Source organism: Herpailurus yagouaroundi, unplaced genomic scaffold (assembly GCF_014898765.1).
Source record: "Herpailurus yagouaroundi ecotype Mexico unplaced genomic scaffold, PumYag 188, whole genome shotgun sequence".
Lineage (NCBI taxonomy): Eukaryota > Metazoa > Chordata > Mammalia > Carnivora > Felidae > Herpailurus > Herpailurus yagouaroundi.
Window position 1 is genome coordinate 25,188,236 of NW_024412419.1, and position 26,599 is coordinate 25,214,834.

Here is a 26,599-nt window from a genome sequence, read left to right on the forward strand (position 1 = left end):
CTCCTGCAACTCAAGCAGCAAAACAAAATAAAACCCCCACCAATCTAAAAATGGGCAGAGGACCTGAATAGACATTTTCCCACAGAAGGCATACAGAAGGCCCACAGGAAATGAAAAGAGGCTCAACATCACTCATCATTAGGGAAATGCAAATCAAAACCACAAATGAGAGTCCACCTCACACCTGTCAGAATGGCTGGTCACCAAGACGACAAGAGATAACAAGCATTGGTGAGGATGTGGAAGCCAGGGAAGCCTCCCTGCGAATGTCAGCTGGTGCAGCCACTATGTAACACAGTCTGAGGGGACCTTCAAAACACTTAAAATAGAATTACCATTTGAATTTGCATTCTCTCTTCCAGATGTGTATCCAAAGGAAATAAAAACACTATCTCAAATAGATATCCGCACTCCCATGGAGATGGATAGTTTCCACTCTGCGCTGCAGTATTATTCCCAATAGTCCAGAGATGGTAGCATGCCAAGTGTCTACCGATGGATGAATGGATAAAGCACATGTGGTATCTGTACAATGGAATATGATTCAGCCATAAAAAAGAAGGAAATCCTGCCATTTTCAACATGGATGAGACTTGAGGCCATTATGCTAATGAAAGGAATCAGAGAAAGACAAATACTGTATGATCTCATTTATATGCAGAATCTAAAAAAGTTGAGCTCATTAGAAATAGAGACCAGAATGGTAGGTGCCAGAAGCTGGAGGTGGGGGAAATAGGGAGATGTTGATTCAAAGGGTACAAACTCCTAGTTATAAGATAAATTCTGGGAATCTAATGTGCAGCGTGGTGACTATAATTAACAATACTGTATCATATACTGAAAGGTTGTGGGGCACCTGGGTGGCTCAGTCGGTTAAGCATCCGACTTTGGCTCAAGTCACCATCTCGTGGTTCGTGGGTTTGAGTTCCACATCAGTCTGTGCTGACAGTACAGAGCCTGCTTGGGATTCTCTCTCTCTCTCCCTCTTTCTCTGCCCCCCTCTCTCAAAATAAATAAGCTTAAAAAAAAGTTAAGAGAGATTTCATTTTATTTTTTTTTAATTGTTATTGTTTTATGGAGAGAGAGAGAGCACATGCACGAGCAGGAGAAGGGCAGAGAGAGAGAGAGAGAGAGAGAGAGAGAGAGAGAGAGCCTGACACGGGGCTTGATCCCACGACCACAAGATCACAAGCAGAGCCAAAATCAGGAGTCAGACGCTCAACTGACTAAACCATCCAGGTGCCACAAGAGAGTAGATTTTAAATATATATACACACAAGATCCATTATGTAAAGGGATAGAGGTGTTAACTAGCCTTACTGTGGCAATCATTCCACGATATATGTGTATCTAGTCATCATGTTGCACACCTTAAACTTACATACGTTATATGTTAATAATATTCCAATAAAGCCAGAAAAAAAGAACAGATCGAGGGGGCAGACATGATCCAGTCAGCAGCTCAGGTCTGCTTACTCACTCTGGGCTGGGGTGTGGATGGGGGGATTAGGGGGAGAGCAATTCAGCACAGAAACTGAGGTGCAGAGTAGTAGGAGGGGAGGGGTGGTAAGGCCACTTCACACGGGATCCTGCAGGCTACAGCACAGGATGTACATGGCATATTGTATAAGCATTGGAGAGTTGGCTCGGGAGTCTCATGGTCTGGTTTATGTTTTCAATAAAGAGATCACTTTAGCTCTGTGTGAAGGATGGGCTCTAGGGGTTAACAGTGGAACTGTGGTGAGCAGCTTGTCAATTCAGGGGAAGCCACTGGGCAAAGGCATTTCTTGTCCACATAAAGAGGAACGCCAGCATCTCGCTTCCCCTCATACTCTGCCAAACCTGCTCTGAGATCTCTCCCTTAGATATCCTCTGGCCTGGTGACTCCACCCATTCTCCCAGCCACCCAAGCGACGCTCTGCTATGTGCCAAACATCAGCTCTGAACAGACCCAAAAGCACAGCCCCTGCCCTCACCTTCACACTCACAGCTGTTCTCTGCCTCGTCCACTGTTGGTAGATACCCTGGGGATAACACACCATAGCTAGTATCTATGAAATTCTTGGCAGACTTGGAGAATTAAAGAGGAAGATATATTCCACATTTGCAAAACTTCCCATTATGAAGCAAAGCCTGCAGGGAAGCCCTGGGGTCCCACAAAGCCACGTCAATGCTGGTTTCTTCCCTCTTCTCCTTCCTTGAGTCACTAAAGATAGAAATGAAGCTTCCCATGACAGGTCCATATTGCTCCTGCCTGGCCTTGAAGTTCTGGGGCATAATGTATTTCCTGCCCCCTTTATGCCTCCCCAAAGAGTTCCGATTCATTTATCCAACAAGCATAAGCACGAATGGGCTCTTCTACCTCAAGCAACATAGCTAGCATGTATTGAGAATTTAGCATATGCCAAACTATGCATGGATTTCTCAGTTAACCTTTCCATCAATCTGAATTTTGTAAGTGTTAATTTCCCTATTCTACTGACAAGGAACAGAGGCTCCGAGGAGAGTGATTTGCTAAAGTAAAGGTAATTGTGCGGGACGGTGCTGTGTCAGTTAGGTTAAGCTGGGTGCTACACTTCCCAGAATTCCTTTCCCTATATGGCTCTAGATTATAGGAGCTGCATAGAGTTGACCAAAAAAAAAAAACAACTTGTATGAGATCTGGAAGGTGGAAGGGGAGCAGTGGCCATTGCTCTCTGAAGGCTGTCACAATGCATCATGGTGTCTGACAGATTCAAAGGTATCTAGCAGGTCCCACCTTGCCCTTGTTCTCCTCTGCTTCTTATCAGGCTTGTCACAGGCTTGTCACTCTGACTTCTGATCCTCCTGACCAACAGAGGTTCTGCGCTCTCAACCAGAAGGTTGACAGTGGGCCCACAGAGGTGGTGGCTAGACCTCTCCACATGTGTCCCTTTTTCATCCACCATAGGGCTGGGTGGGTTTGGCATCTCGGATTTCCTGGTAAGTTCCAACTTGTCCCATCAGGCAGCCTGGCTAGTGACTCTGATCCTCTGACTCCCCTTCCAGACCACCATCTCTACAGCTCTTATCTGTTTAAGGCCCAATTCCTGTAATAAATCTCTTTGTCCCATAATCATTTTACTGGCTCTGTTCTGACTGATACAGCCACATAACCAGTAAAGGGTAGAGAAGGGGTTCAACCCCAGGCCCCTCAAAAACAGATTCTGAGCTTCTAACCACTCAGCTAGACCACTGTTCTAGGTACTAGACACACACATATGACCAAGACCCCAACTCCTGTCCTCAATGGGTTTATAGTCTCATAGGCAATACAGATCTTTTGTTTCACTTATCCATGGCTCATAACAAACCACCCAAAATTTAATGGCTGTGAACAATCATTTTATTATCTCAGCCTGGTCATTCCTCTGCTTCATGTGGTGTTGGCTGGGGCTTCAGTCCCCTGGGGGCCAGGCCGGCCAGGATGTCTGAGATGACTTACTTACATGGCCAGCAGCAGAGAGTGGAATAGAGATGGGGCCTGCTATGCAGTTTGGGCTTTTCAAGGCATGGTGGCTGGATTCCAAGGAGCGCCCCAATAGCGAGGGTTCCAAGATGGAAGAAGCAGGAGATGCCGTCCTGAAATGGATCATTTCCTCAAAGCAGCCACAGGCCTCACCACAATTCAAGGAGAGAGGAAATGGGCCCTGATTCTTGGTGGGGGCAGGGGAAGGTGTGTGCAGGAAGAGGCAGAATTGTTCAAGGTCATCTTTGGCGCCCAGCTGCCCCACAGATCGATCCATCCGTGGTAAGAGCTTGTGGAGAGGGTGGGCACAGAGCCTTGCAGGGTCACAGAGGGGGTGGCCACAGCCCATGCTTGCAGTTGTTCCAGAGGCAGAAGATGTGGTGACAGTTTCCAGTTGTGTCTTAAAAGGTGGGGAGGTATTTTCCAGGTGGTGGAGTGGCGTGGAGGAGGCAGAGTTAAAGGAGTGGAGACACGATTCAGAGGGAGGAAAGAGCAAGTCTGCAAAGGCATGATTGTCACTTTATTTTATTTGTTTATCTTAAAGCTTATTCATTTTTGAGAGAGAGAGAGAGTGGGGGGGGGGGAAGGGCAGAGAGAGAAGGAGACACAGAAATGGAAGCAGGCTCCAGGATCTGAGCTGTCAGTACAGAGACCAAGGTGGGGCTCTAACCCACGAACCACAAGATCATGACCTGAGCCAAAGTCAGACCCTTAACGGACTGAGAGACACACAGGTCTCCATGCATAGCACTTTAAAGGGTTGGCAGGAGGCTCACAGACAGAGTTAAGGTGCCTTACTAAACACAGCCACATGGGAAACCCAAGGGTGCGAGTTCTGATTACTATTTTACATTGTGACATGGAACCCACCTCTGGAAGAAACTTTGGTTTCATAATGACCCAAATACAAAGAGATCCTGGCGCCTTGGTAGCCAAAGCCCCAGGGCCTCGAGCCCACATGGTCCTGACTCCATGGAAGAGGAGAAAGCCCCTGTGCTGAAGCCCAGACCTCCAGGTAGGTGCCCAGTGCAAAAGCCCCTGGAGCGGCACAGAAAAGAATTCCCCTAAGCCAGGGTTGAAGGGAGGCCAGAAGATGGAAGTTGGGCTCCTGAAGTGCCAACTGGGCTTACATGGATTCCCCAAAGTCACAGCCTACAGCACATCCTGCTTCCCCCAGGTCAGGCTGGCATGAATGTGGGGCCCCAGGCTCTGTCATAATCCTCCAGGAAGGGATGAGGCACAGAGCCAGAAGACAGCAGCCAATGTCTCCTTGGAGCTGGAGGACTTCCAGGAACCCAGGAAGAAGCAGTATGAGCTCAGTATGCCCCGTTAGGGAGGCTGGCAGTGAACACTTAGCATTTCTGGTTGGTACCTTCTGAACTCAAGAAGTCAGGGCCTTAGTGATGAGAAGATGAAGGACGAGGGGGCAGATGGTTAAAGTACACAAAAAATCATGAAAAGTATGGTTGGATAGGATGGATGTAAACTTGTTCCCCAGTAGAGCCTGGAAAGTAAGAGGAAGAGAAAAGAAAAGGCTCCTTTCCATGATGAGGAAACAAAATTATGGAGCCCATTATACCATATGGTCAACCAGGCTCAAACTCTGAGTGCTCCCAGAAAGCAAATGTTGGCTCTTCATGAAAAGAAATGAGGAACAGCTCCTTTTATTTGAGGCCCCAAGTTGTTTGACAATCAACCCTTGGTATCATTCCAGAGAAAAGTCCAGCCCAGGCCTGCAGCACTTTTAATCTATGATCCTGGTTCAATGGAATTGTAGTGCAGCACCAGACCTGAAAAAGGGCACCTGGCAAAGAATATGTAACTGGCAAGAAGGTGGGGAGGTGTGGCTGATGATGTCCATGACTCCTTTGCCTTACACGATAGTCATGGGCAGTGTGCTGACCCTCCCAGAATCTGGGTCATTCCCAGCTCAACATGGAGCACGACCTTAGTGTCACTCACCTCTCTGAAGGTAGGAAGAATCATTCTGAAAAACACCTGGTCTCCCTCCATGCTCCTAATGCTCCATGTGGTTAATCATTCCACCTGAGGGGTTGCGCAGAAGTATGCAGTTGATAACAATAGCAGCTAATCAAGATCTAGAACATTCTTGGCTTGAAATAAGAAACCTATGTAGAATATAGGCCTCCTCTGACCCAACAGCTGTTGTGCTGGGTGAGTTAGCTCAGGACACATACACATGAGGCTGTTCTTTGGGTAGAGCTTTTATTAGCCCGGCTGGGAGACATTAAGGAAAGGAACAAGAATGCTGTCTGGATCATGAAGCTGCTCCTCGTTAGACATGTGGCCTTGGGTCAAAGTCACGCCTGATCTGCCAACCTGCCCTAGGACTCTGGCATATGGTGAGAGCTGGGAAGTGGAGGGAGAGCAAATTTGTATAAATCTCCTAGGCCTTATGGGAACTCATGGGTAAAGAGTCTTTCTTTAAAATTTATTCGTTTTTAATTAAAAAAAATTTTTTTTAAGTTTATTTATTTATTTTGAGAGAGAGATTGCTTCTCGGCCTTTTGGCTAAGATCAAGTGTATTTTGAGAGAGAGAAAGAGAGAAGGGGAGGGGCACAGAGAGAAGGAGAGGGAGAATCCCAAGCAGGCTCTGTGCTGTCAGCGCAAAGCCTGATGCAGGACTTGATCCCACAAACTGAGAGATCACGACCTGAGTCGAAATCAAGAGTTGGACATTCAACAGACTGAGCCACCCAGGCACTCCAGTAAGGAGTCTTTGAAGCAGTAATTAAACCCTCTAGTGTCATGATTCGAAATCCCCTCCTACTTGCAACAAAAGTCAGCTCCTCAATTTCTGAAGAAAGAGTACTTCAGAAAAGACAAGGAACTCACCATGGGGGCTTGAGAGTGTAGAGAGTGGAGGGTAGCTGAAGACACATGTCTCCCCTTGTTCACGGTAACAACTCCTAACTACCAACAAGAAATTGGCTAAGTTCTTAATGTGTAACTAGAGCCTTGACCTTGAATAGAGAGTATCAAGACAATCCAGGCAGATGCACAGCTCCTGTGTAGGAACAGCACGGTTCCGTGAGGTCACAGAGGCTCTAACTATGGAGACCAGGGGATTACTTGCTTGGAGGGAAAACCTTCCTTTTGAAGCAGAAGGAACTGGCAATGTCACCAAAGTCATGGAAAAGGAGCCTGACAGCTGACCATCTCCTCAAGGAGGAAGCTGCAAGGCCTTGCCTTGACCATTGGGTCAGCACCCTGAACCCAAGGGACTGACACTGTTGGAGTCTCAAAGCAGATACTGTGATTTCATATCAACAATGAAACAGCCTCTTGTCTCCTCCAAAGTGAGGAGACCCTGTTTTCATCAGCCAACTCCCCTGACCACCAGTTCCTGTCTATGACTATTCAGGGAACCCCATAAAGCAGGACTCCCATCAACTCCCAAAGATAAAGCCATTGGCCAGGTGTGCTTGAAAGGGTGGTTTTCTCTGGATCTCTTTCATGTGCTCAAACTCTGCCCCCACCTCGCCCCCTGCCATTCAGCACTCTGCCTGCGGGCACCCCTCCCTGACATCTGCACGTAAGGCTCAAATTCCTGGTCCGTTGTCCTTGTAGATGCTCCCCTCCCCATCCTGAGCTCTTCTCTTAGGCCTGTAGCACTTGCAGTGATTTGTGTGTTTTCTCTCCCCTAATGGATTGCAGGACCCCTGGCTTGCACCTGTGTCTCCTGTGGAGTTTCATACTGTGTTCAGCCCATAGGAGAAGCTTGAAAAGAGCCTGTTGAGTGAAAGATATTAACACTACTTGGAATAAGAGCATTTGCTAGTGAGTTGCGGTCCCTTTCTCTCCTTTTTCTCTCTCCTCATAGGCTCCCTGGCCTGTGAATACCACCGCCAATAAGAAATAGTGGTCTCCAGTGCCCATCAAGCCTTTCCCTTGGTCCCGACAACATCTTTTCTCTATTTTATTTTATTTTATTTTATTTATTTTATTTTAGAGAAAGATAGAGTGTGAGTGGGGGAGAGGGGCAGAGGGAGAGAGAAAGACAGAACAAATCTCAAGCAGGCTCCATGCTCGGCACAGAGTCTGACGTGGAGCCCAATCCCAGGACCATGGGATCATGACTGGAGTGGAAATCAAGAGTCGGACACTCAACTGATTGAGCCACCCAGGCGCCCGTCTTTTCTCTAATTTAAATGTGAACCAAACCCAGGGGTGGAAGGGACCCCTGCAGGGGAACTGACTGGACAGGACGGCTCCGTGTCCTTCTAGATGCCCGGGTCTCAGTGGCCTAGGCCTGTGTGAATGTGCAGGGCCCAGCAGCTGCACACAGTGGTGGAGACCGTGGCCTGGCCCATGTGCAAAGAAACACACAAAGCTGCCTCTTCTTGAGGGCTCTCTGGTTCCTCAAAGGGAGACTGCTAAAAGCCCTGCTTCAGACTTCGGGCAACCTCTCAGACCCACATCTGGAGGTCATTTCACATCCCGCTCACACCTCCCGGAAAACCAGCCCGTATTTTATTGTGTTCCACATCCTCCCTTGGCTGCTCTGGCCCACATTCCCCGCTCCTCCTTGGGGTCAGAATGAGAAGCAGGCCCATTGACTTGCATGAACTCATTCACTCTCCCATTCCTCAGCACCTGCTCCCTCCTGGGCCACGAAGCCATGCGTTTCCACAGCAAACAGTCATAAACAGCCGGAAGGGGACTAGGACTTCAGGTGCAGGGGGAGGGGCGGGGAGAGTACAAACACTCTGGTGAGGCCCGTTTTCATACAGATGTTTTTAACCCCCAACCCGGCGGGGGGGGGAGCTGCAGAGCAAGACGCGAGCCAGGTTACTCATGACAAGGTCTGCGAAGCACATTCGGCCAAAGCTCAGATGGTGACTCAGAACTTCCTCAGGCGGTGATCTCCGCACACAAGCAGCTGGGTTGGGGCGCAGGCCCAGAGGCCCCAGAGAAATTGGGTGCACAGCCTGGGGAAGGTGTGCCAAGGAGGCAGACCCTGGATGTGGAATGGGTTGGAGACTCCAAATCCCCAAATTCCCAGCCCCACATCGTGCCATTCTTCACTTCTAATTAGCACAATCCCTGAAATGTCTCTCGGAGCCTAACACGTGCAGGTTGGGTGAATAGAACAGCATCTGTATCTGAGAGTCTCCAATCTTTCGAGGATGATGGGCAGACACACGGCTGGTAACACAGGTCGGACTGTGTCTCGTACAAGGACAGAGGGGCAACATGCAGGGGAGGCATAAGAGCAGAGAGGGACAGAGTGATTAGGCTCAGGGGTGGCAGGAAGGTGGCCTTCATGAGCAGGGAGGATGTGGATGGACATCAAAGAGGAAGCAAAGGGCAGTGCAGGGAACAGCGTCAGTGTGGCATGGGAGGCGTGTCCCGGAGCATGGTGTGGTTTTGGCCATAGGCAGGGAGGACGGCCACCATGGGAGATGGTTCTGGACGAGTAGGTGGCACCAAGACTGAGGAGGTTGGGAAATACAGGAACAGGGAAATCATTCCGAGGGTTTCCAATGTGAATGAGGTACCAACTTTCATAGATGAAGGGATTTCAGAAACAAATTTGGGTTCTTGTGAAAGCCTCGAAGGCCTGGACTTTTGAGGCCCTGGCTCTCTTGTGGCTACACTTAGCTGTGGCTGGGTGGTGGCTGTCCTTACCCAGGACCAGCATTCTCCAGGCCGCCCTAGTCCTCACCACTCCCCACTGTGGCCCTTTATCAACTCACCCTCAGCCTGCTTCCCTCTTGGGTGTCACCTGCCCGCCCTCCACAGGCCTCTGAGTTTGTGGTCTTTGCTGTAGACCCCGAGGAGATGCCAGCAGTATCTGGCATCTGGGTAGAGAATTGCCACCAAGATGTGTTTAGGAAACTACGTTGAGGGCAGTGAAGAGAAGTCTGGAGCCTGGAGTCAGTGAAGCGTTCCTGAAAGAGTCTGTGTGGAGGGCAGGGCATGAAAGAAAGCAGAGGCAGGGGAATGGAAGGAAGGGCAGACTGGGGGGATGGGGAGGGAGCAAGGGGGTCTGCGCACGCCGACCTCACGACCAGGATGCTGGACAGAAAGAGGAGTAAGTCAAGGAGGCCGAGCAGAGGACGGTGGTCTGCTGGGTGTGTGAAGTTTGAGGTGCTGGGGTAGGGCAGCCCCGTGCAAACGCATGGCTGCGGCAGCCCGGGCCTGGGGTGCCTGTGGAGCAGAGCCCCAGATTTGGGACTGTCCACAAAAGGGTGTGGCAGGGAGGGCCCTGCAGAGGCAGGTGGGGGGCCAAGGCCAGGATTCCTCACTTCTCCCCTGGCAAGCTCAGCTGGCGTCTGTGCTGGAAAACTAATCACGACTTGTGTTCTGCGGACCCCTGCTGGGAGGGGACAGTCCCTCCACCATCACAAGGCTAACAAGATGTGTCCCTGGGAGGCCGAGGCAGGGCCATGCCCACCACCGTTTTTCAGGGAGGGAGGGAGCGGTGGGCGAGAGCCAGGCCAGGCTGTGCCTTTCTCCGCCTGAGTCACACGGAATAATCTTGTCTCTCGTTCCTCTGAAGCACTCCTGGGGGACAGGGTGGGGTGGGGGCGTGAGTCATGTGAGTCCCGCACAGCAGATGGTGGAGGCCAGTGAGTCACAGCTCTGCCCCTTAATCGGAAGCGTATTCGAGCGCTGGAGAGAGTGTGACCATGGCCAGGTCCGGGCGCCCAGCTTGCTGGTGACCGTCTGTTAAACAATGACAGACTACGACCTGAGGGGCTTCTCAGTTCACACGTATTTCCTCACTGTTTCTCGGTTCCTTATTGTACCTGTACTGATGTGGTTAATTAGGGACTGCGCTGGCTTCTGGACTCCGTGCAAGCAGGGCCTGTATCCTTAGCATCTAATCTGTTTTAAATGAACGACTGACCGACTGACTGAATGAATGGCTCCATTTGGTGTTACAATTTAATATGATGTGTCAGCGTGTATGCGTAACCTATTTATATACAGGTTTATGCTATTTTAGGTATGCAATGTCTTTGGAAAAATAAGAATACATGCGACACTAGGAAAAGAGCTTGCCTCCTGGACATAGGGGCTGGGGATGGGAGTCGGGTGATAAGACAATTTACTTTCACTTTATATTTTTATTTCTCTCCCTCTTTCAGTCTCCGTGTCTCTCTCTCTATTCCGCTTTTACAACGAGCAAGAAAGCAGTTTACAAAGTGGGTCATATTAATCACATCGGTCTAACTTTCTCTTCCACTGAGTCACATATGGGCGACAGCTTTTGTGTCTGTCGGTACCGCCCAGATTCCGGCTCTCTTGGAGCCTGTTGTCTGTTGAGTAGACTCCCCACGTGGGTCTGGGAATGCTGGTGTGACCCCTCACCGCTCGGGCTCTTGAGGAGACCAAGGCCTCCGTGGCAGCCAGCTGGGCCCTAACCCTAGAAGCAGAGGAATAGAGGAAGTAGCACAGCCCGTGCCGTGTCTGAGTGAGGACTCCAGGCAAGGTGGAGGATGCAGGCGGGGCTGTGATATGGGGTGCACTGTGAACTGCGGAGTCTTCTACTGCCGGAGTGCTGGCTGATCCTAGTAGACAGGGGTGGGGCTGCCATAAAGAAGGGGGACCCTGCCTGGCTGGGTCCTTTGGGCCCCTGGGATGACGATGCACGATTTTATTTCACTGGCTCTACAAATCCAGAGCTGCCCCTTCCTGCCAATCGTCCTTCCTGCAGATGTTAGACAGCCTTTGGCCACGGAGGTCCCGGGTGGGAGGCCGGAGGCAGCGGGCCGGTTAGCGAAGCCCTGGCTTGGGAGGTCACAAGACTGAAAAATAGTCTTCACTCTACCAGTTACTCGTGTAATCCCTCTGGGCCTGAAGTGATTTCCATCTCACAAAGTTTTAACGTCTGTTTACTTAATAGTTGCACAAAGCAGTTTCACATGATTGTTCTAATTTTCTCTTCTCGATTCCTTACCATATTTCTGTTTTGCTTTTTGTTTGTGCCTGCTTTTTAATTTTTCAATTAGGTTAGCTAATATGTATTTCATTTGCTTTTTTTTTTTTTTTTTTTTCCCAAAAAAACAGCTTTTGGATTCATGCATGGGTTCTAGGTTCCTCTGTCATCAAATTAATTACTTTCTGTTTTTATATTTTCTTTCCTTTTGCTTTGTTTTTTGTTCTTTTTCTCTCTTTCTGAGTTGGCTCTTAATTCACCTGTTTTAATTATTTGTAACTGATTTATCTATCAAGCATTATTAATTTCCCCCTGAGATCTGCTCTATTTGTGACTCCAGTAGATTTAATGCGTGTGCTTTTCCACTGGGTTTTAGAAGTTCTGTTTGTATTTTCACCTTTAACTCCAGAGCAGTTTTAAAAGAAGTTTATAAATTTCTAGGTGAAAGGAATTTTTTTCTGATATTGCTATAAATTCTTAGTTTTATTACCCTGGGATTAGAGAATATCACCTATACTATGTAGTGATGTTTGTGGCTTTATATAAGGTTTTCACGAATGTTCATAACTTCCTTGGGCATTGGAAAGAAGTCGCGTTCTCTATTATCAGGTACAGAGTCTGCCCTATTATTTAACTAAGGCTGACCATAACTGGATCTATTTCTTTTCATTTGTTCTCTTGATCTGCCCAGGACCGAGACAAAAATATCCTCCTGTGTTGTTGTCAATTTTTCCTATTTCCTGTAATTTCTGCTGTACGAAATTTTTTAGTATGTGGACTGGCATATTTATTCATAATTATTCTGAGTTGTTGAATTATAACCTTTGGCGTTACAAACTGTCTTTGACTTGTTTGATGATTTCTTTGACCTGGATTCTTCCTTTCCTTATTTTAGCTTTATGACTCTTGATTTCTTCGCATTGGCATTTGCCTGGCATAACATTACCTATTCTTTTATTTTCAGCCTTCCCGAACCACTTTGTTATAGGTTTGTCTTCTGCAGGTAGCACAGAATTGGATTTTGTTTTGGGAGCCTGTCTAAAAATATTCTTTTCTTTTCTTTTTACTTATTTTTAAGAGAAAGGGAGAGAGACAGAGAGAGAGAGAGAGAGGGAGAGAGAGAGAGAGAGAGAGAGAGAGTCAGTCTCAAGCAGGCTCCACGCCCAGTGCAGAGTCCCACGTGGGACTGGATACCACAAACCATGAGATCATGACCTAGGCTGAAATCAAGAGTTGGATGCTTAACTGACTGAGTCAGCCAGGCACCCCTGGTTTTTTTTTAAGTTAGATTCCATATATAATAATTATCATATAGCATTTATCTTTTTTCTGTCTGTCTTATCTCACTTAGCATAATGCCTTCAAGGTCCATCCATGTTGTCACAAATGACAGGATGTCTTGGTTTTTAATATCTGAATAATACTCCATTGTATATACACCACAACTTTTTTTTTTTTTTTTTTTTTTTTTTTTTTTTTTTTTTACACCACAACTTCTTATCCATTCATCCATCAACGGACACTTAGGTGGCTCCCACGTCTTGGCTATTGTAAACAATGCTGCTATCAATATGGGGTACAGATATCTTTTCAAGTTAGTGTTTTTGTTTCCTTTGGGTATATCCCCCGGGGTGGAGTTGCTAGATCATATGATAGTTCTATTTTTAATTTTTTAAGAAACCTCCAGACTTCCGTAGTGGCTGCACCAGTTGACAGTCCCACCAAGAGTGCGCAAGGGTTCTCTTTCTTCACATCCTCCCCAGCATTTGTCTTCTCTTGTCATTTGCATGATGGCCATTCTAGGACATGTGAGGTGATATCTCATGGTGGTTTTAATTTGTGCTTCCCTGATGGCTGGTGTTGAGCATCTGCTCAGGTACCTACTGGCCACTTGTATATCTTCTTTGGAAAGATGTCTACTCAGGTTCTTAGTTCATTTTTAAATTGGATTATTATTATTTTGCTAATGAGTTGTAGGAGTTTTAAATATATCGTTTTGTATTTATCTTTGCCATGTTAAATATGCACATACGTTTAGTGCTATGTTTGTTAGATTTTCACGATCACAGGTTACAGATGAGGCAATTAGCAAACTAACTTTACTTTCAGTCTTTTTAGCCTGTCCCTCTTACTTAAAATAATTGTACCAACAGTATATGGTCAGGGTATATGTTAGTTCGATTTTGGTTTTTTAATGTTTATTTGTTTTTGAGAGAAAAAGTGTAAGCAGAAGGAGGGGTAGAGAGAGAGAGGGAGACTCAAAATCAGAAGCAGGCTCTAGGCCCTGAGCTGTCAGCACAGAGCCCAACGCGGGGCTCAAACTCACGAACCACAAGATATGACCTGAGCCGAAGTCGGACGCTTCACTGAGCCACTCAGACAACCCTGAATTTTGACTTTTGACTCCAATCTCCAATTTTCTGAAATAGTGGTTGCTCTAGGGTTTATCATAAAGAGTATATGGTATGGTATATACCATTACACATATATGGTGCAAGAGGGTCATAGGATACTTTCATTCCCCCTTCCCATCCTTGTGCTATTGTGGTCAGACGTTTTACTTGTTGCAAAAGAGACTGAAAATAAGAACAAAAGTCTTTTACATTTACCCTTGTCCTTATCATTTCCAGCAATCTTCACTTACTTTTTTTCTTTTAGTTTATTCATTTATTTTTTGAGAGAGATAGAAAGTGAGGGGGGAGGGGCAGAGAGAGGGAGAGAGAGAATCCTAAGCAGGCTCGACGCTGTTAGCACAGAGCTCATTTTGGGGCTTGAACTCATGAACTGTAAGATCATGACCTGAGCTGAAACTGAGAGTTGGACGCTTAACCAACTGAGCCACCCAGGCGCCCCACTTATTTATTCAGATATCAATTTCCATTTGATATCATATTCTTTCTATCTGCAAAACTTCCTTTAACGTCTTTTATAGTGTAGATCTGCTGGTAATGAATTCGCTCAGATTTGCTTGTCTCAAAGAGTCTCTATTTTGCCTTTGTTTTCAAAAGAGATTTTCACTGGTATAAAACTATGAGTCAACAGTTTCTTTTCCCCACCAAGTACCTTGAAGATGTTGTACTAACTTTTGGTTTTGCATAATTTGTGAAGAAAAGTCTGCTGTGATTCAAACCTTTTCCTCCCGTACATATCGTATTTCCCCCTTTGTTTGCCATCAATATTTCCTCTTTGAGTTTCAGCCCTTTGAGTTTTTATCGCTGTTGTTGTTCATTTTGCTTTGTTTTTAAATTTATCTTTATTGTGGGGGGGGGAGTTCTCTGAATTTCATGGAACCATAAACTATAGTTTGTTGCTTTTAATTAATTTTGGAAAATTCTTGGATATTATATACATTCAAATACTTCTTCTGCCCCATTTTCTCTCTTTTTAGATCATTGATCTCTCAGTTTTGGATCATTGATATGGACATTGCCCGCAACTGTTGGATGCTTTCTGGATGTTGGAACATTTCTGGGTGTTCCCATTATTTTGCCAATTTGTGTTTCAGTTTGGATAATATCTATTGATCGAACTACTTTAAGTTCACAGCTTCTTTCCTCTGGGGTGTATAGTGTGCTGATAAGCTATCGGAGGAATGCTTTGTCTTTTTTAATTTTAATATTTATATTTTAACTCTCTTTATACTTTATATGTTTCTGATGAAATTCTCAATTTGTTCACTTATGTTTTCCACCTTTTTTTTTTTTTTACCAGATCCTTTTCCACAAAATAATCATAATTACTTTAAAGCCTCTGCTCGTTCCAACATTTGTGTAATCTTGGAGTCTGATTCTGTGAATTGTTTTATCTCTTGATAGTATGCTGGTATTTTTTTTTTCCTGTTTTTTGTTTATGTCTTATAATTGTGTTTTTGTGTATATAATTTGTAAATGTATTCAAATATTGTATGTAGAATAACAGTAAGGACTTAGGTAAATAGAATTTATGACAGGAAGTAGGGAATCCCTCTTTTTTCTGTCAGGCTATTAGTGTGTGGGGTTGAACCAAATAGAATCATCAGCTGCGCTGAGTTTTAGTTTAATAATCATTATACTTCACCTCATCGCAACACAGACTTCACATCCCTCCAGTGGTGAAGTGGTGGTATCTTGCATTTAGTGTGAGATCTGCATGCTGTAAACTTTTTCTCAGTGTTTCTACTGGCCAATAGTTCATGTCCTGTGTGGCCTGAATCATAGAGGGAGCCTCTCTGTATTCCTCCCCAGCTATAGATTGTTACGGCTCAGCACCGGGTGTGAGGCTCATGTTGGAGCAGACGGGGTTCTCAGGTTTCTGATCTTGCCTTTGTCCTAGGCAGACTGTGTGCATTTGGCTTTCACTTTTCCTGCCTGTCACATTTGTGGAAACCAAACCCTGCCTGTACTTGTGGGACATCTTGGGCAGGGGAGGGCTTCCTGCCTTACCCCTTACCCCAACCTCGGTGATGGTAGACCTCTGCTTTGTATCAATGCAGGGTCCTGGAACTCAGTGGTCTCTTGGCACTCACCAGCAGTAGACAGGGAACAGAAAGGCCTCCAGTGTCAAATGGGTTTGTTTCTATTTTCTTCCAGAGGTAGTGGAGTTTTGCCTAGGTATTTAGTTTCCTGCCCTTCCAGTGGCTTAAGGCTCTTTGCTTGTAAAAGAGTCCTGGATAGGAATGGGACTTTGTGCCCCTCCTCTAAGGCAAATTACCTGGGTTTCATGCTTATTGCTACCAATATAAGGTTTTTGCCTTCCCCCAATCTTTCTGAGAGCAACCAGTGGAGGGTCATGGAAAAGAACATGTGAGTACTTCAAGACTTAGCAAAATTAAATATGGATTAAAGACTCTACTTTTCAATGGTGTTGGAATAATCAGACATACTTATGCAGAAAACCAACTACAATCCATACCATACCCAAAAATTATCTCAAAATAGGTCACAGAACTAAATGTAAAACCTGAACCTGCAATATTTCTAGAGGAAAAGAGAAGAGAATCTTTGTAAATTTGTGTTCGGTAAAGATTTTTTAGACTATGACACTAAAAGCACAGCCCATGAACAAAAGAATTGATACATTTGACCTCATCAAAATCAAATACTGTCAGAGACTCAAGAGGCAACCCAAAGATTGGGAGAAAATATTTGCAAAGCATAAATCTAATAAGGGACTTGTATACAGAATATGAAAAGAACTCTCAAAACCAGTGATAAGAAAACAAAGACCCTAATTAAAAATGGGCAAGAGACTTGGGTACTTCAACAAAGAAGACACATGGATGACCATTAAACACACCAGAAAGTGTTCAGCATCATAAGGCGCTGGGTAAATGCAAATTAAAACAACTACATTAAAGTACAAATTAAAACCACTACACGGAGAAACTACTGCATGTCTATTGAAATGGCTAAACTGTAAAAGACTGACCATGCCAAGTTTTGGTGAAAATACAGAGAAACTGGAACACTAGTAGTAAAAATATAAGATAGTACAACCACTCGGAGATCAGTTTTTTTAAATGTTTATCTATTTTTGAGAGAGAGTGCAAGCGGGGGGTGGGGTAGAGAGTGGGGGGCAGAAGATCTGAAGTGGGCTTCATGCTAATGGCAGCAAGCCCAATATGGGGCTCTAACTCACAAACTGTGAGATCATGACCCGAGCCAAAGTCAGATGCTCAACCAACTGAGCCACGCAGGTGCCTCTGTAAATCAGTTTGATAGTTTAAGATGTTAAACCTACAGTTTCTATGTGATTCAACCCTTCCATGTTGAGGTGCTTTCCCAGAGAAATTACAACATACATCTCCAACAAAGACTTGTACAAAAATGTGTACAGCAGTTTGTTTGTAATGAATGTCCATCAATAGGTGAATGGATAAACAAATTCCACACAATGGAATACTACTAAGCAATGAAAAGGAATGGACAGGAGTAAATCTCATGATAATTACATGGAATGAAAGAAGCTACACAATATAGAGTACATGATCTAGGACTACATTTACAAAAAGTTCTGGAAAGCACAAACTATAGTGATAATAACACAGAATAAATGTTTTCTTGAGGATGGGGATTAGGGAAGGCAGGAAGGAAAAATTACAAAGTAGAATGTGGAAACTCTGAGAATTACCAGGCTTCTGCCTTTGGAAATCTCTAGACCAGAGGTAGGCACTAGTATAGGGGGTGAGAGGAAACTGCCATGCACCCTCCTCTTTCCCATAGTAAGGGAGGGCCTACATCAGACAAGTGTTCCCAGAACATTCCCCAAGACTCCCCTTGTCATATGGCCCCAGCAGCAGACTCAGGAATGGCATCAGGTCTACAGCTCAGTGAACATCAGTCCAGCCTCGGAACAGGCCAACCTCCTCTCATTGACGCAGACACTCAAGTAACCAGGGGGTCTCTGACAATCCTCTCGCCAGGTTGCAGGGGAGGAGCCTCTCACCGTGAGTTCCAACAGCCTGTGGAGGCCCTGGCCCCCCTGTCCTCCCCCAGGCCTCTTCTCGCACATTCTGGCACCACCAGCAGGTTGAGTGGGCAGAGCACTTGGTGTTTGGCGGGAGACAGTTCTCTTCCTGAGTCTGAAGGAGGGGTTGGTGCCCCTGCAGGTGGATTTCTGAACTGAGACCATGGGCCCTTAATGCTTTCCACCCTCAGCTTCGGTCTTCGGCTGCAATTCTGGGATGTGAGGAGAAATCCCACTTGGCATCCTGTTTCACCATCCAATATAGTGTCAGCTCATTCCCGTGCGTCTGACCTCACACTTCCTGAGCTGTTATCTTTAGTGTTGATAGTGGGGTCATCATCACACAGTGGAAAGGGCAGCCCAGGCTTCAGAGCCTGGCTCTGCCCCTTACATTAATGGATAGATAATAATCCGCCTCCATCCACTACAGATTTCGTGTGAGGACAAAGTGAATTAATACTTGTAAGGAACTTAAAACAATGCCTGGCACAGAGTAAGCGAAATCTGAAAGTTTGCGATTATCTCTTATCATCCCATTGGATAAGCCACCTCACTCCCTGAGTGGCAGTTTCTTGCCTGCAAAATAGGCTCTAACTCCACTCTAATAGGTGGAGTTTGAGGATTGGCTGAGATTGCTCATAAAAAGCACTTGGTGCAAACGCCTGCACGTAGCAGGTGCTCGGTGAACGTGAATTCCCTTCCACTCCCCTCCACTAGGGTCATTTTGGAAGCGCACCCCTTGCAGCAACATCGTTTGTCGTAGGGGAGTGGGAGCCAGGTCCCGGGAAGGTGCTGTGCTGGGCAGGCTGGGCCAAGACATGGAACCAAAAGGCAAGAGCCATCTCTGCTTGCCTGAACCAACAGGAGAAAGAGTATTACTGCCTTCCTTCACGTGGGATGGTGGGATGGGCCCTGGGCAGGGAGGCACAAGCGTTGGGCTCTGGCCTCAGCTCAGCCTTCGAACCATTTGTTGTGCAGGATGGGACAGGAGTCTGAGGCCTCTCTCGGCGGCTCCCCATGTGGAGAGGGGCGGGGCCAGGGGATGTGCACCCCGGGGTTAATTCTGGCCAGTCATTCCCCGCAGACCTGTCCGGTGCCCATCCTCCTTCCCATCCTCATTCTAGAGCTCTCTCTTGTCAACCTTCCACCTTGATGATAGTTTTTGCTACCAGATTTTGTCATTCTCTGGCACAGCTCAGCGTGCTCATTCCTCCTGGACACACTTCTCTGCTCTGCCCGGAGGATGGCGAGGAAGTGACATCTCCATGGAAACAGGTGTTGATCCCACAGTTGCTTAGCGATGTGCTGGTGTGCTGCAGGATGATGTAAGCCGTGCTCTGGTTTCCCTAGGGGCTTGGCGTCCTTTGATGTGTCTGTACTATTGGAGTTGGGATGATCCCTCGCTTCTACCCTTCTTATGCAAAAGTAAAAGGCAAAAAGAACTGGGAACTGAGCTCCATGGGGAGGAACAGTGTTGTAAGAGGAGCAGTGTCAGGAGTCACAGGTGAGATGATGGTGACACTTTTGCTGGAGGCCGACAGGCTTGGGGAGCCTTGGACGCTGTGTGCAGGGGGGCAGCTGCCGGCCAAAGGCGAGTCCTTGGTGCTCCCCCACCATGCTGAGGGCGGCCACAGTGCATTTCCCCTCCAACGGCCCCTGTCTGCACCCAAGCTGCCCTAGCCTTTGGGGCCAGGACGCAGACGGAAGCCTACACACCAGATCTCCGATACTTAAAATTGTAAACCAGGCCAGCAGATTGTTAAACAGAGTATATTCAATCCTCTGGCCGTGGCAACGTGGCAGGCAGAGTAGTAGCCCGCCGAAGACGCCCACGTCCTAATCCCAGAAACCTGAGAACATGTCATGTTACATCAACATTGTAGGCAGAGTTGAGGCTGAGGAGTTGACTTTATGACACGGAGGTCTGTGGCAGATTATCTGCGTGAGCCCCGTGCGGTCCCAGGGTCCTCAGAAGCGGGAGAGAAGGGCAGAGTGGTGCCATGTGAGAAACCCTCGACCGGCCTCTGACGGCTTTGGAGATGGAAGAGGCAACAAGTCAAGGGATATCGGTGGCCTCTAGGGAAGCCTCTAGAAGCTGGAGAAGGCAGGAAGACAGATTGTTCCTTCGAGCCTCCAGAAAGGAACGCAGCCCTGTCGATATCCGGTGAGACTTCTGACCCACGAACTCTAAGATAGCAAATCTGGGTCAGTTTAAGCCCCTGGGGTTGCGGTGACTTGCTGTAACTGCAGAAATCAGTACAGCAGGTGTGGCCTGTGGGGATGGGCACAGCCACAGGAGACAAGAGTGGGTCTCGTGCTGGGCACGGCACAGAGAGGGGCCTTCTTGCCTGTGTAAGTGCAAAACTGGTCCTACCACTGGAGGAAAAAAATGCCATTTCCTTCCTTTGGTAACTTTCACAAAACAAAACAGGGGCACTTGGGTGGCTCAGTCGGTTAAGCGTCTGACTTTAGCTCAGGTCATGATCTCACCGTTTGTGGGTTCAAGCCCCACGTCAGGCTCCGTGCTGACAGCTTGGAGCCTGGAACTTACTGCAGATTCTGTATCTCCCTCTCTCTGTGCCCCTCCCCACTCTCACTCTCTCTCTCAAATAAATATTAAAAAACAAAACAAAGAAAAAGCCCAAACAAACCAAACTAGCCCAAAGCTTCCCCATAAAGCCAAAGCAAACTCTCCACGCAGCAGGAGAAAGTAACGCAGCTCCTCCGAGTGAGGAAAGACCGTGGGGCCTCCTGGACTGGAATGCCCTTGCTCACTGGACTCCACTGCTAACTGGCCGTGACCGTGTTGGACCTCAGAGTTCTCACCTGCGAGATGGAATTCAGCGAGTACTCTAGGCAATGAGAAATTCTCTTTTCCTTCCCTTGGTTATCCGGGCTAAAATGTTCCCCTCTCTCTATTCCGCGGACCTACGTCCTACAGGCCCAAGGCACAACGCACCTCCTCCAGAAAGCCCTCCCTGACCACGCTCGTCGGCAGTGCTTTCTGGCTGTAGCCCTCTTACCACCTTGCTTTCTTTGTGTATAGCGGCACGGTATGCAAACTTAGAATAAACTCATCCGTTCGATGACTGTTTCCTGCCCCCAGTCATTAACAGAAGCGCAATGCTGGCCACTGCAGGTCTCACCAAATCATTGTTGGGCAGCTGATCATCAGTTACAGTGTTCAGGGCCCGGGACAGCTGGGTCCATTCAAACGAAAGCTTAAAAGAACGTGTCAAGCTTAGGCTTACCTTCTCTGCAGACAGCTGTGGTCTGTTTGACCCCATGATCTTGGAGCCTCCCAGACTCCTCCTTCCCTGGGACCACTTTGTCAGCTGCATGTAGGCCCAGCCCTGCTGGGTCCCTGCATAGATTCTTTCCTAAACCGGGGAGAGTTGAAAGTTCAGCGGCTGGGGGGAGGGGTGGGGAGGTGGCAGGGAGGGGGTTTGCCCTGGAGCCAGCCTGGCCAGGCTCCTTCGCTGGCCTGGAGCTCAGGTCTACTAACAGGCTGTTTTCCTGGGGCCAAGCCCCGCCCCCAGCTCTTGTTCTAGTTGCCATCTGCGTGCTCTGGGCCTTCACAGCCCACCCCAGTTCTGTCTCTTCTACAACTCACCCTGGCTGGGGTCTGCAGTCCTGCTCCTGAGACCCCGTGTCTTCTGTATGACCTTTACATGTCTCCTGCTCTCGGGACACCTACTGACCTGCCTACCAGGACACTCACCCCCCACCAGTGGCTACCCTGCCCTGTCATAGCCTCCCTCCTGTCCCATCTCCTCTCTATGCATCGTGGCTTCCCAATAGGATTGACGTTGCCCTCCTGCCTGCTCTAGATCCGCCCCTCTCTACTTACCTTACCTGGTGCATGCACAGCTTCAGGTGCGGATGCCTCTCTGCTCGGCTCTGGCTTGTATCTCTTTTCATTCCTTAATTTATTTGTTCACTTAGCCAGTCAGCCATCCAGAAGATATATGCCTAAGGCCCGCTCAGTGGCAGGCAGCGTGCCAGAGGCTGGGCTCTGTGCTCCAAGCCCACGCAGGACTGACACCTGAGGCTTCCCCCTCTGTTCCTCCCTGAGCCCCCACGTGGATGGTAGATCTGATCGTGGCCACCTGGAGAGCTGTTTATACAATTACATTAACCACACAAGGAAGAATAATAGATTCGATTAGCTTACAATGCTGATCTTGCTAGAATTCTTTGGTATAACAAGCACTAGTGATAATAAGTTAACCCATAAGTGCTACATTTAATTTTTAGATATGTCATTTCAGATGTGCCTTGAATCTTTCAAGAAGTCCTGGCTGAGACTTTTTTACATCCGGGAGTTGGGACAGGAATTGTCTTCAGCCAGTTAGAGTTCAAGAAAAAGATCAGCTTGGCTGGCTGGCCGACGTGGCCACCAGGAGCAGCCCGTGCTGGCAGAGAGACCTCTGAAGCAAAGCGAGAGTGTCCGGTGAGGGTTGTAAATGTGTATCACGGTGTGAAGGTCAGCGTCACGTGGCTGCAGACGGCACTGCTGTGCCGTTGCTCCCGCGCTACAAAGTCAAGCTAGAAATCTGAACGCTAAACATGTTCACAACGAAAGCACAGCAATAGTTACACATTTTTAAAAAGCTGTATATTTATTATCGTATCCCACGGGGTATTTATACTGGCGACATTTGGCTCCAGCTCAGTGTTTAATACTTGGACATTCTGCATTTGGCCAAGATGAGTGTTCCGTGCACCTCGAAAAGGATCTAATTGAGACTTTTGTGTTTCTTTCCTTGACAGATATTTTGTCCCAGTTAAAAATAGTGCTTCGCACAAGAGCTGAAAACAGGCTTCTTCACTAAACGCTTCCTCAAGCTGGTTCTCAGCCTCCTCCTGAATCATTACCCTCGAGCCAGTTCGCTGAGATCTCAGGGAGATACATGCCAAGAAACGCCACGCTTCCTCCGGGGAAAGTGCCAGCGGGTGCCCACCCCACTGCGGTCGAACCAGCCCAAACCAGGTCTACGAAGTCAGGCAGGGCTGTCCATTCCAGGACCACCTCCTGGTCTTCCTCAGGCGAAGAGGAAGGACCGCCCCTTCTGACCTGGTTGAAGGAACCTGCAGTCACTCCCGGGTCTCTATTTTACCACAGCCTGTTAGCAGCCCAGAATAGCTCCCGAGCCTTCGATTCCGTGCTCCGGGCAGAGTCTTGAACCGTCAGGAAATGGTTTTTGCGGTGTGCCGAGGAGGCAGAGGGGGAGGCAGGGATGGAAAATCCAAACATCCCTCCCGAGTCACGGCGAAGAGGCAACCCATGTTTTCAAGTCGGTCTGGATCTCAAACATTGAGTGCCACTTGCGCGATGGGTTCCTGCCATTCTTCCCTCTGGGAATTAGAAGAAGTCGTGACAGCCTGTGGAACCATCCAGCTGAGTAAGGGGAACAGGTCCCTGAGCTGGCGGGAACTGTTACTGAGGCCTCGCCCACACTGAAGATCATAATGCCATGAAGAAAGTTCTGGCAACTCTGGAAACCTAAGGGAAAGCATGCCTGTCTCCCCCACCCCTGCCAGTATTCAGTCACATATGTGCTCTTCGTCTTCTGTATAACTTCCATCTTGGCACGTTTGAGAGAGAAGTTTGCTGTGTTTGTCTGCCCAATGGGCTGCCTTCGTTATAGATTGTAAATAACTTCTTTCCAGAATTTCAAGACTTTCTTTTTTTCTTTAGGATGACATTTAATATTTTCCATGCAGTTTGCCTTTCTGGGAGAATGTTCTCAGGGATGAGTAACTTTGGGTTGTCTTCCTTTCAACTGCTTTCCCTATTTTAAAAGTCTCATTCTTGGGGCGCCTGGGTGGCTCAGTCGGTTAGGTGTCCGACTTCGGCTCAGGTCACGATCTCTCGGTCCGTGAGTTCGAGCCCCGCGTCGGGCTCTGGGCTGATGGCCCAGAGCCTGGAGCCTGTTTCTGATTCTGTGTCTCCCTCTCTCTCTGCCCCTCCCCCGTTCATGCTCTGTCTCAAAAATAAATAAACGTTAAAAAAAAAATTTTAAAAAAAAAAAAAGGTCTCATTCTTATATATATTTTTTCAAAGCAATACGTTTGATTTGAGGTTTTAGGCTGAAACCCAGCTTTTTCGTACAAATTCCTGCCCATGTGCCATTGTTTTATCTTCTAAACGAGCTGACAGAATGAAGCCTGCTGGTTAGCTGAGACCATTTCGGGTACTGCCTCTCGAAGTAAGGTCTGTGCGACATCCGTGTCCACAATCAGTGTGCTTCCTGGAAGTGCAGTCTGCTGGGGCTAGTTGCAAATATATTGAATGAAAATTTCAGTGGGGCAGGAGGAGGCCTTGGAATCTGAATTTTTCACAAGGGCAGCAGGTCGTACCTGTCACTGTGGAGTTTGAGAACCACCATTCCAGCTGAAGGAGCAGGAGTGACCTTTACCGGATGTCCTTCCCGCCTGCTTTTCTCCACCCATCTCCTCAAGCTGGGCTTGGGTCTTCTTGCTGGCCCTGGTAGCTTTCAGTAACTTTCATACGGTTTGGAATCTTGACGGCCAGGCCGCAGGCAAGCTGCACTATCAAAGCTGGGCCCCATGGAGATGAATTTGACCAGAGTACCTAACGTGGGGCTGGTTAGGCAGAAGGGGGCGCTTGGGAGGTGAATGCTTCCACCAGTTTCCCCCACAGAGGCAACATTAAGAAAATGATGACATTTGAACTGCGCATGGAGATTAACAAATGAGGTTTCCCAAGGCTGTAAAGTGCCAGTCTAGAGGCTCTGGCCCGCTGCCCCCACCCCCACCCCCCAGCCTGGTCTGGCACCTCAAGGGCTGAGGAGACACGCATTAGATGCCTGTGGCTCTCATCCAGATAAGAAATGAATGGTGGCCTGTAGAAATAGAGAGGAGGGAACCAAACAGCACATATTGAGGGTAGGAATTTAGACTTAATAACCGATTGCATGGGGTGCCTGGGTGGCTCGGTTAGTTAAGCGTCCAATTCTAGATTTCGGCTCAGGTTATGATCTTGCAGTTCGTGTGTTTGTGCCCCACATCAGGCTCCACACTAGTAGTGCGGAGCCTGCTTGGGGTTCTTTCTGTCTCTCTCTCTCTCTCTCTCTGCCCCTCCCCAGCTCACTCTCTCTTTCTCACTCAGAGTAAATAAACTTAAAATACCCCAATTGATTGGATGTGGGAAAAAAAAGAAGAGAAGGTGTCAAAGGGCTGTGGGTTCTGAGCCCAGATGGCATGTTGGGCCACGGACAGAAGTAATGACAGAGCCCAGCCTTGTTGCTGTGGGAGCTACTCCTTCACTCCTCACCTCTCCCCTGTGTCCTGCCTGAACCCACATGCTCTTCCCTGGCCATCTGTTCCAGGCACTACTCTAAGAGCTCTGAGGCTACAGAAGGTAGAGATGACTGCTTTCCCCTCCCAGCCCCTGGGCTCCTGCTAATAACGGTGCATTTCCCTATTTTATTTTTTAGTCGAGAGAGGCACACACAGGTTATATACCTTGTTCCATGACTTGCCAGGGGGATTTACCTCCGGCCTTTTCATCCTTAAATCAATGTTTTGTGTGTTTTCACAATCATCACCGACATTTCCACCTCAGCCCACTGACAGATGACAAATTTTACTCTTTCTAGCAGTCTTGCACTGTGGGCAGATCAGGCTTCTCAAGTGCATTCTACGGGGGAGGGACTCCCAGGCTTAGAGCTGATGCGGCTGCACCAAGTCTCCTGGCCAGCAGGTGGCAGTACAGGGAACTACCGCCCTGAGGATGGCGCCCCCTTCTGCCCCAGCGAATCATCAAATCCCTTAGCCCAAAGTGCAATCGCTCTGTAACTTGCAACCCCAAGTCGGCTTGCCAGTCCTGAATGGCAGCAGGAGGGGGTCCACTTCCAGGCTGCGCAGAACCAGGGGACAACTTTGGGCTGGGTTAGGTATTGTGGAGCCTGAAATTTGTACATTTTGAAGAGTGTCTTTAGGAAAAAACGTGCACACATACACTATCGCAAATTTCACAGCAAACAGGGGACTGTGCAAGTGAGGGGTCCTGGAGACGATGCTTCATTGTCTCCCCAGTAACCTGCCTCTGTGTAGCCTCTGCGTAACGGGCTGAGCGCTGCTGAGGGCGCGCAAAGCCTTGGGTCACTTTTCCCTTCTGCGTGCATCTTGCCTGGCAGAGGAGCAAAATTACAGTATCTTTGCATTTGAAAACAGCACTGTCATCCCAGAGCCCTCGGAGCCCATTCTACATGTCAGGCTAATTATTAGATGATGAAATAATGGTTACAGTGTGTGCCTTCTGGGTGAGCTCAGCAGCTGCTAAAACACCCTGAGAGGCCAAGTGACATGTTCGCAAAGAGGGGAAGAACTGAGGGTTTCAGTTCTGAATGGTGAAAATTCCGAGCTGAAGCTGCCTCCAAGGCAGAGGATGGGAGGGAGGCTGTGTCCCTGGCTGGAGGGGCCTGCTGCAGGTACAAGCCTTCCCCAGGGAAAGGGTAGCAGTGGGAATTTATGGAGCCAGTTTAGCTCTTTGCGTGCATTGTTTCCTTTCATTCCCCAAGCAACCTTTTAAGTGGGAGCTATTATTACTGATTACTAGATGAAAACCACAGCCACACAGCTGGTAAGTATTGGAACCCAGATCGCCCTGGGCTAGGATCCCCAACCTCTCCTGCCTTTTTTTTTTTTTTTCCACGAACACCCAGAGGCCTCACCTTGCATTTATACATGACATCCTCTGACTTCGCCTTTCCTGGGGACCTCCCTTGCG

At 47.8% G+C, this 26,599-nt stretch overlaps 1 long non-coding RNA gene across 1 annotated transcript; it reads left to right on the top strand.

Moving 5' to 3' along the window:
* Positions 1–10,098: 10,098 nt before the first annotated feature.
* LOC121044308 (uncharacterized) lies at positions 10,099–24,521 on the top strand. The gene is made up of 4 exons (XR_005797246.1): positions 10,099–10,325; positions 19,014–19,166; positions 22,615–23,647; positions 23,880–24,521. It is a non-coding gene; the product is annotated as an uncharacterized LOC121044308 (long non-coding RNA).
* Positions 24,522–26,599: the final 2,078 nt, after the last annotated feature.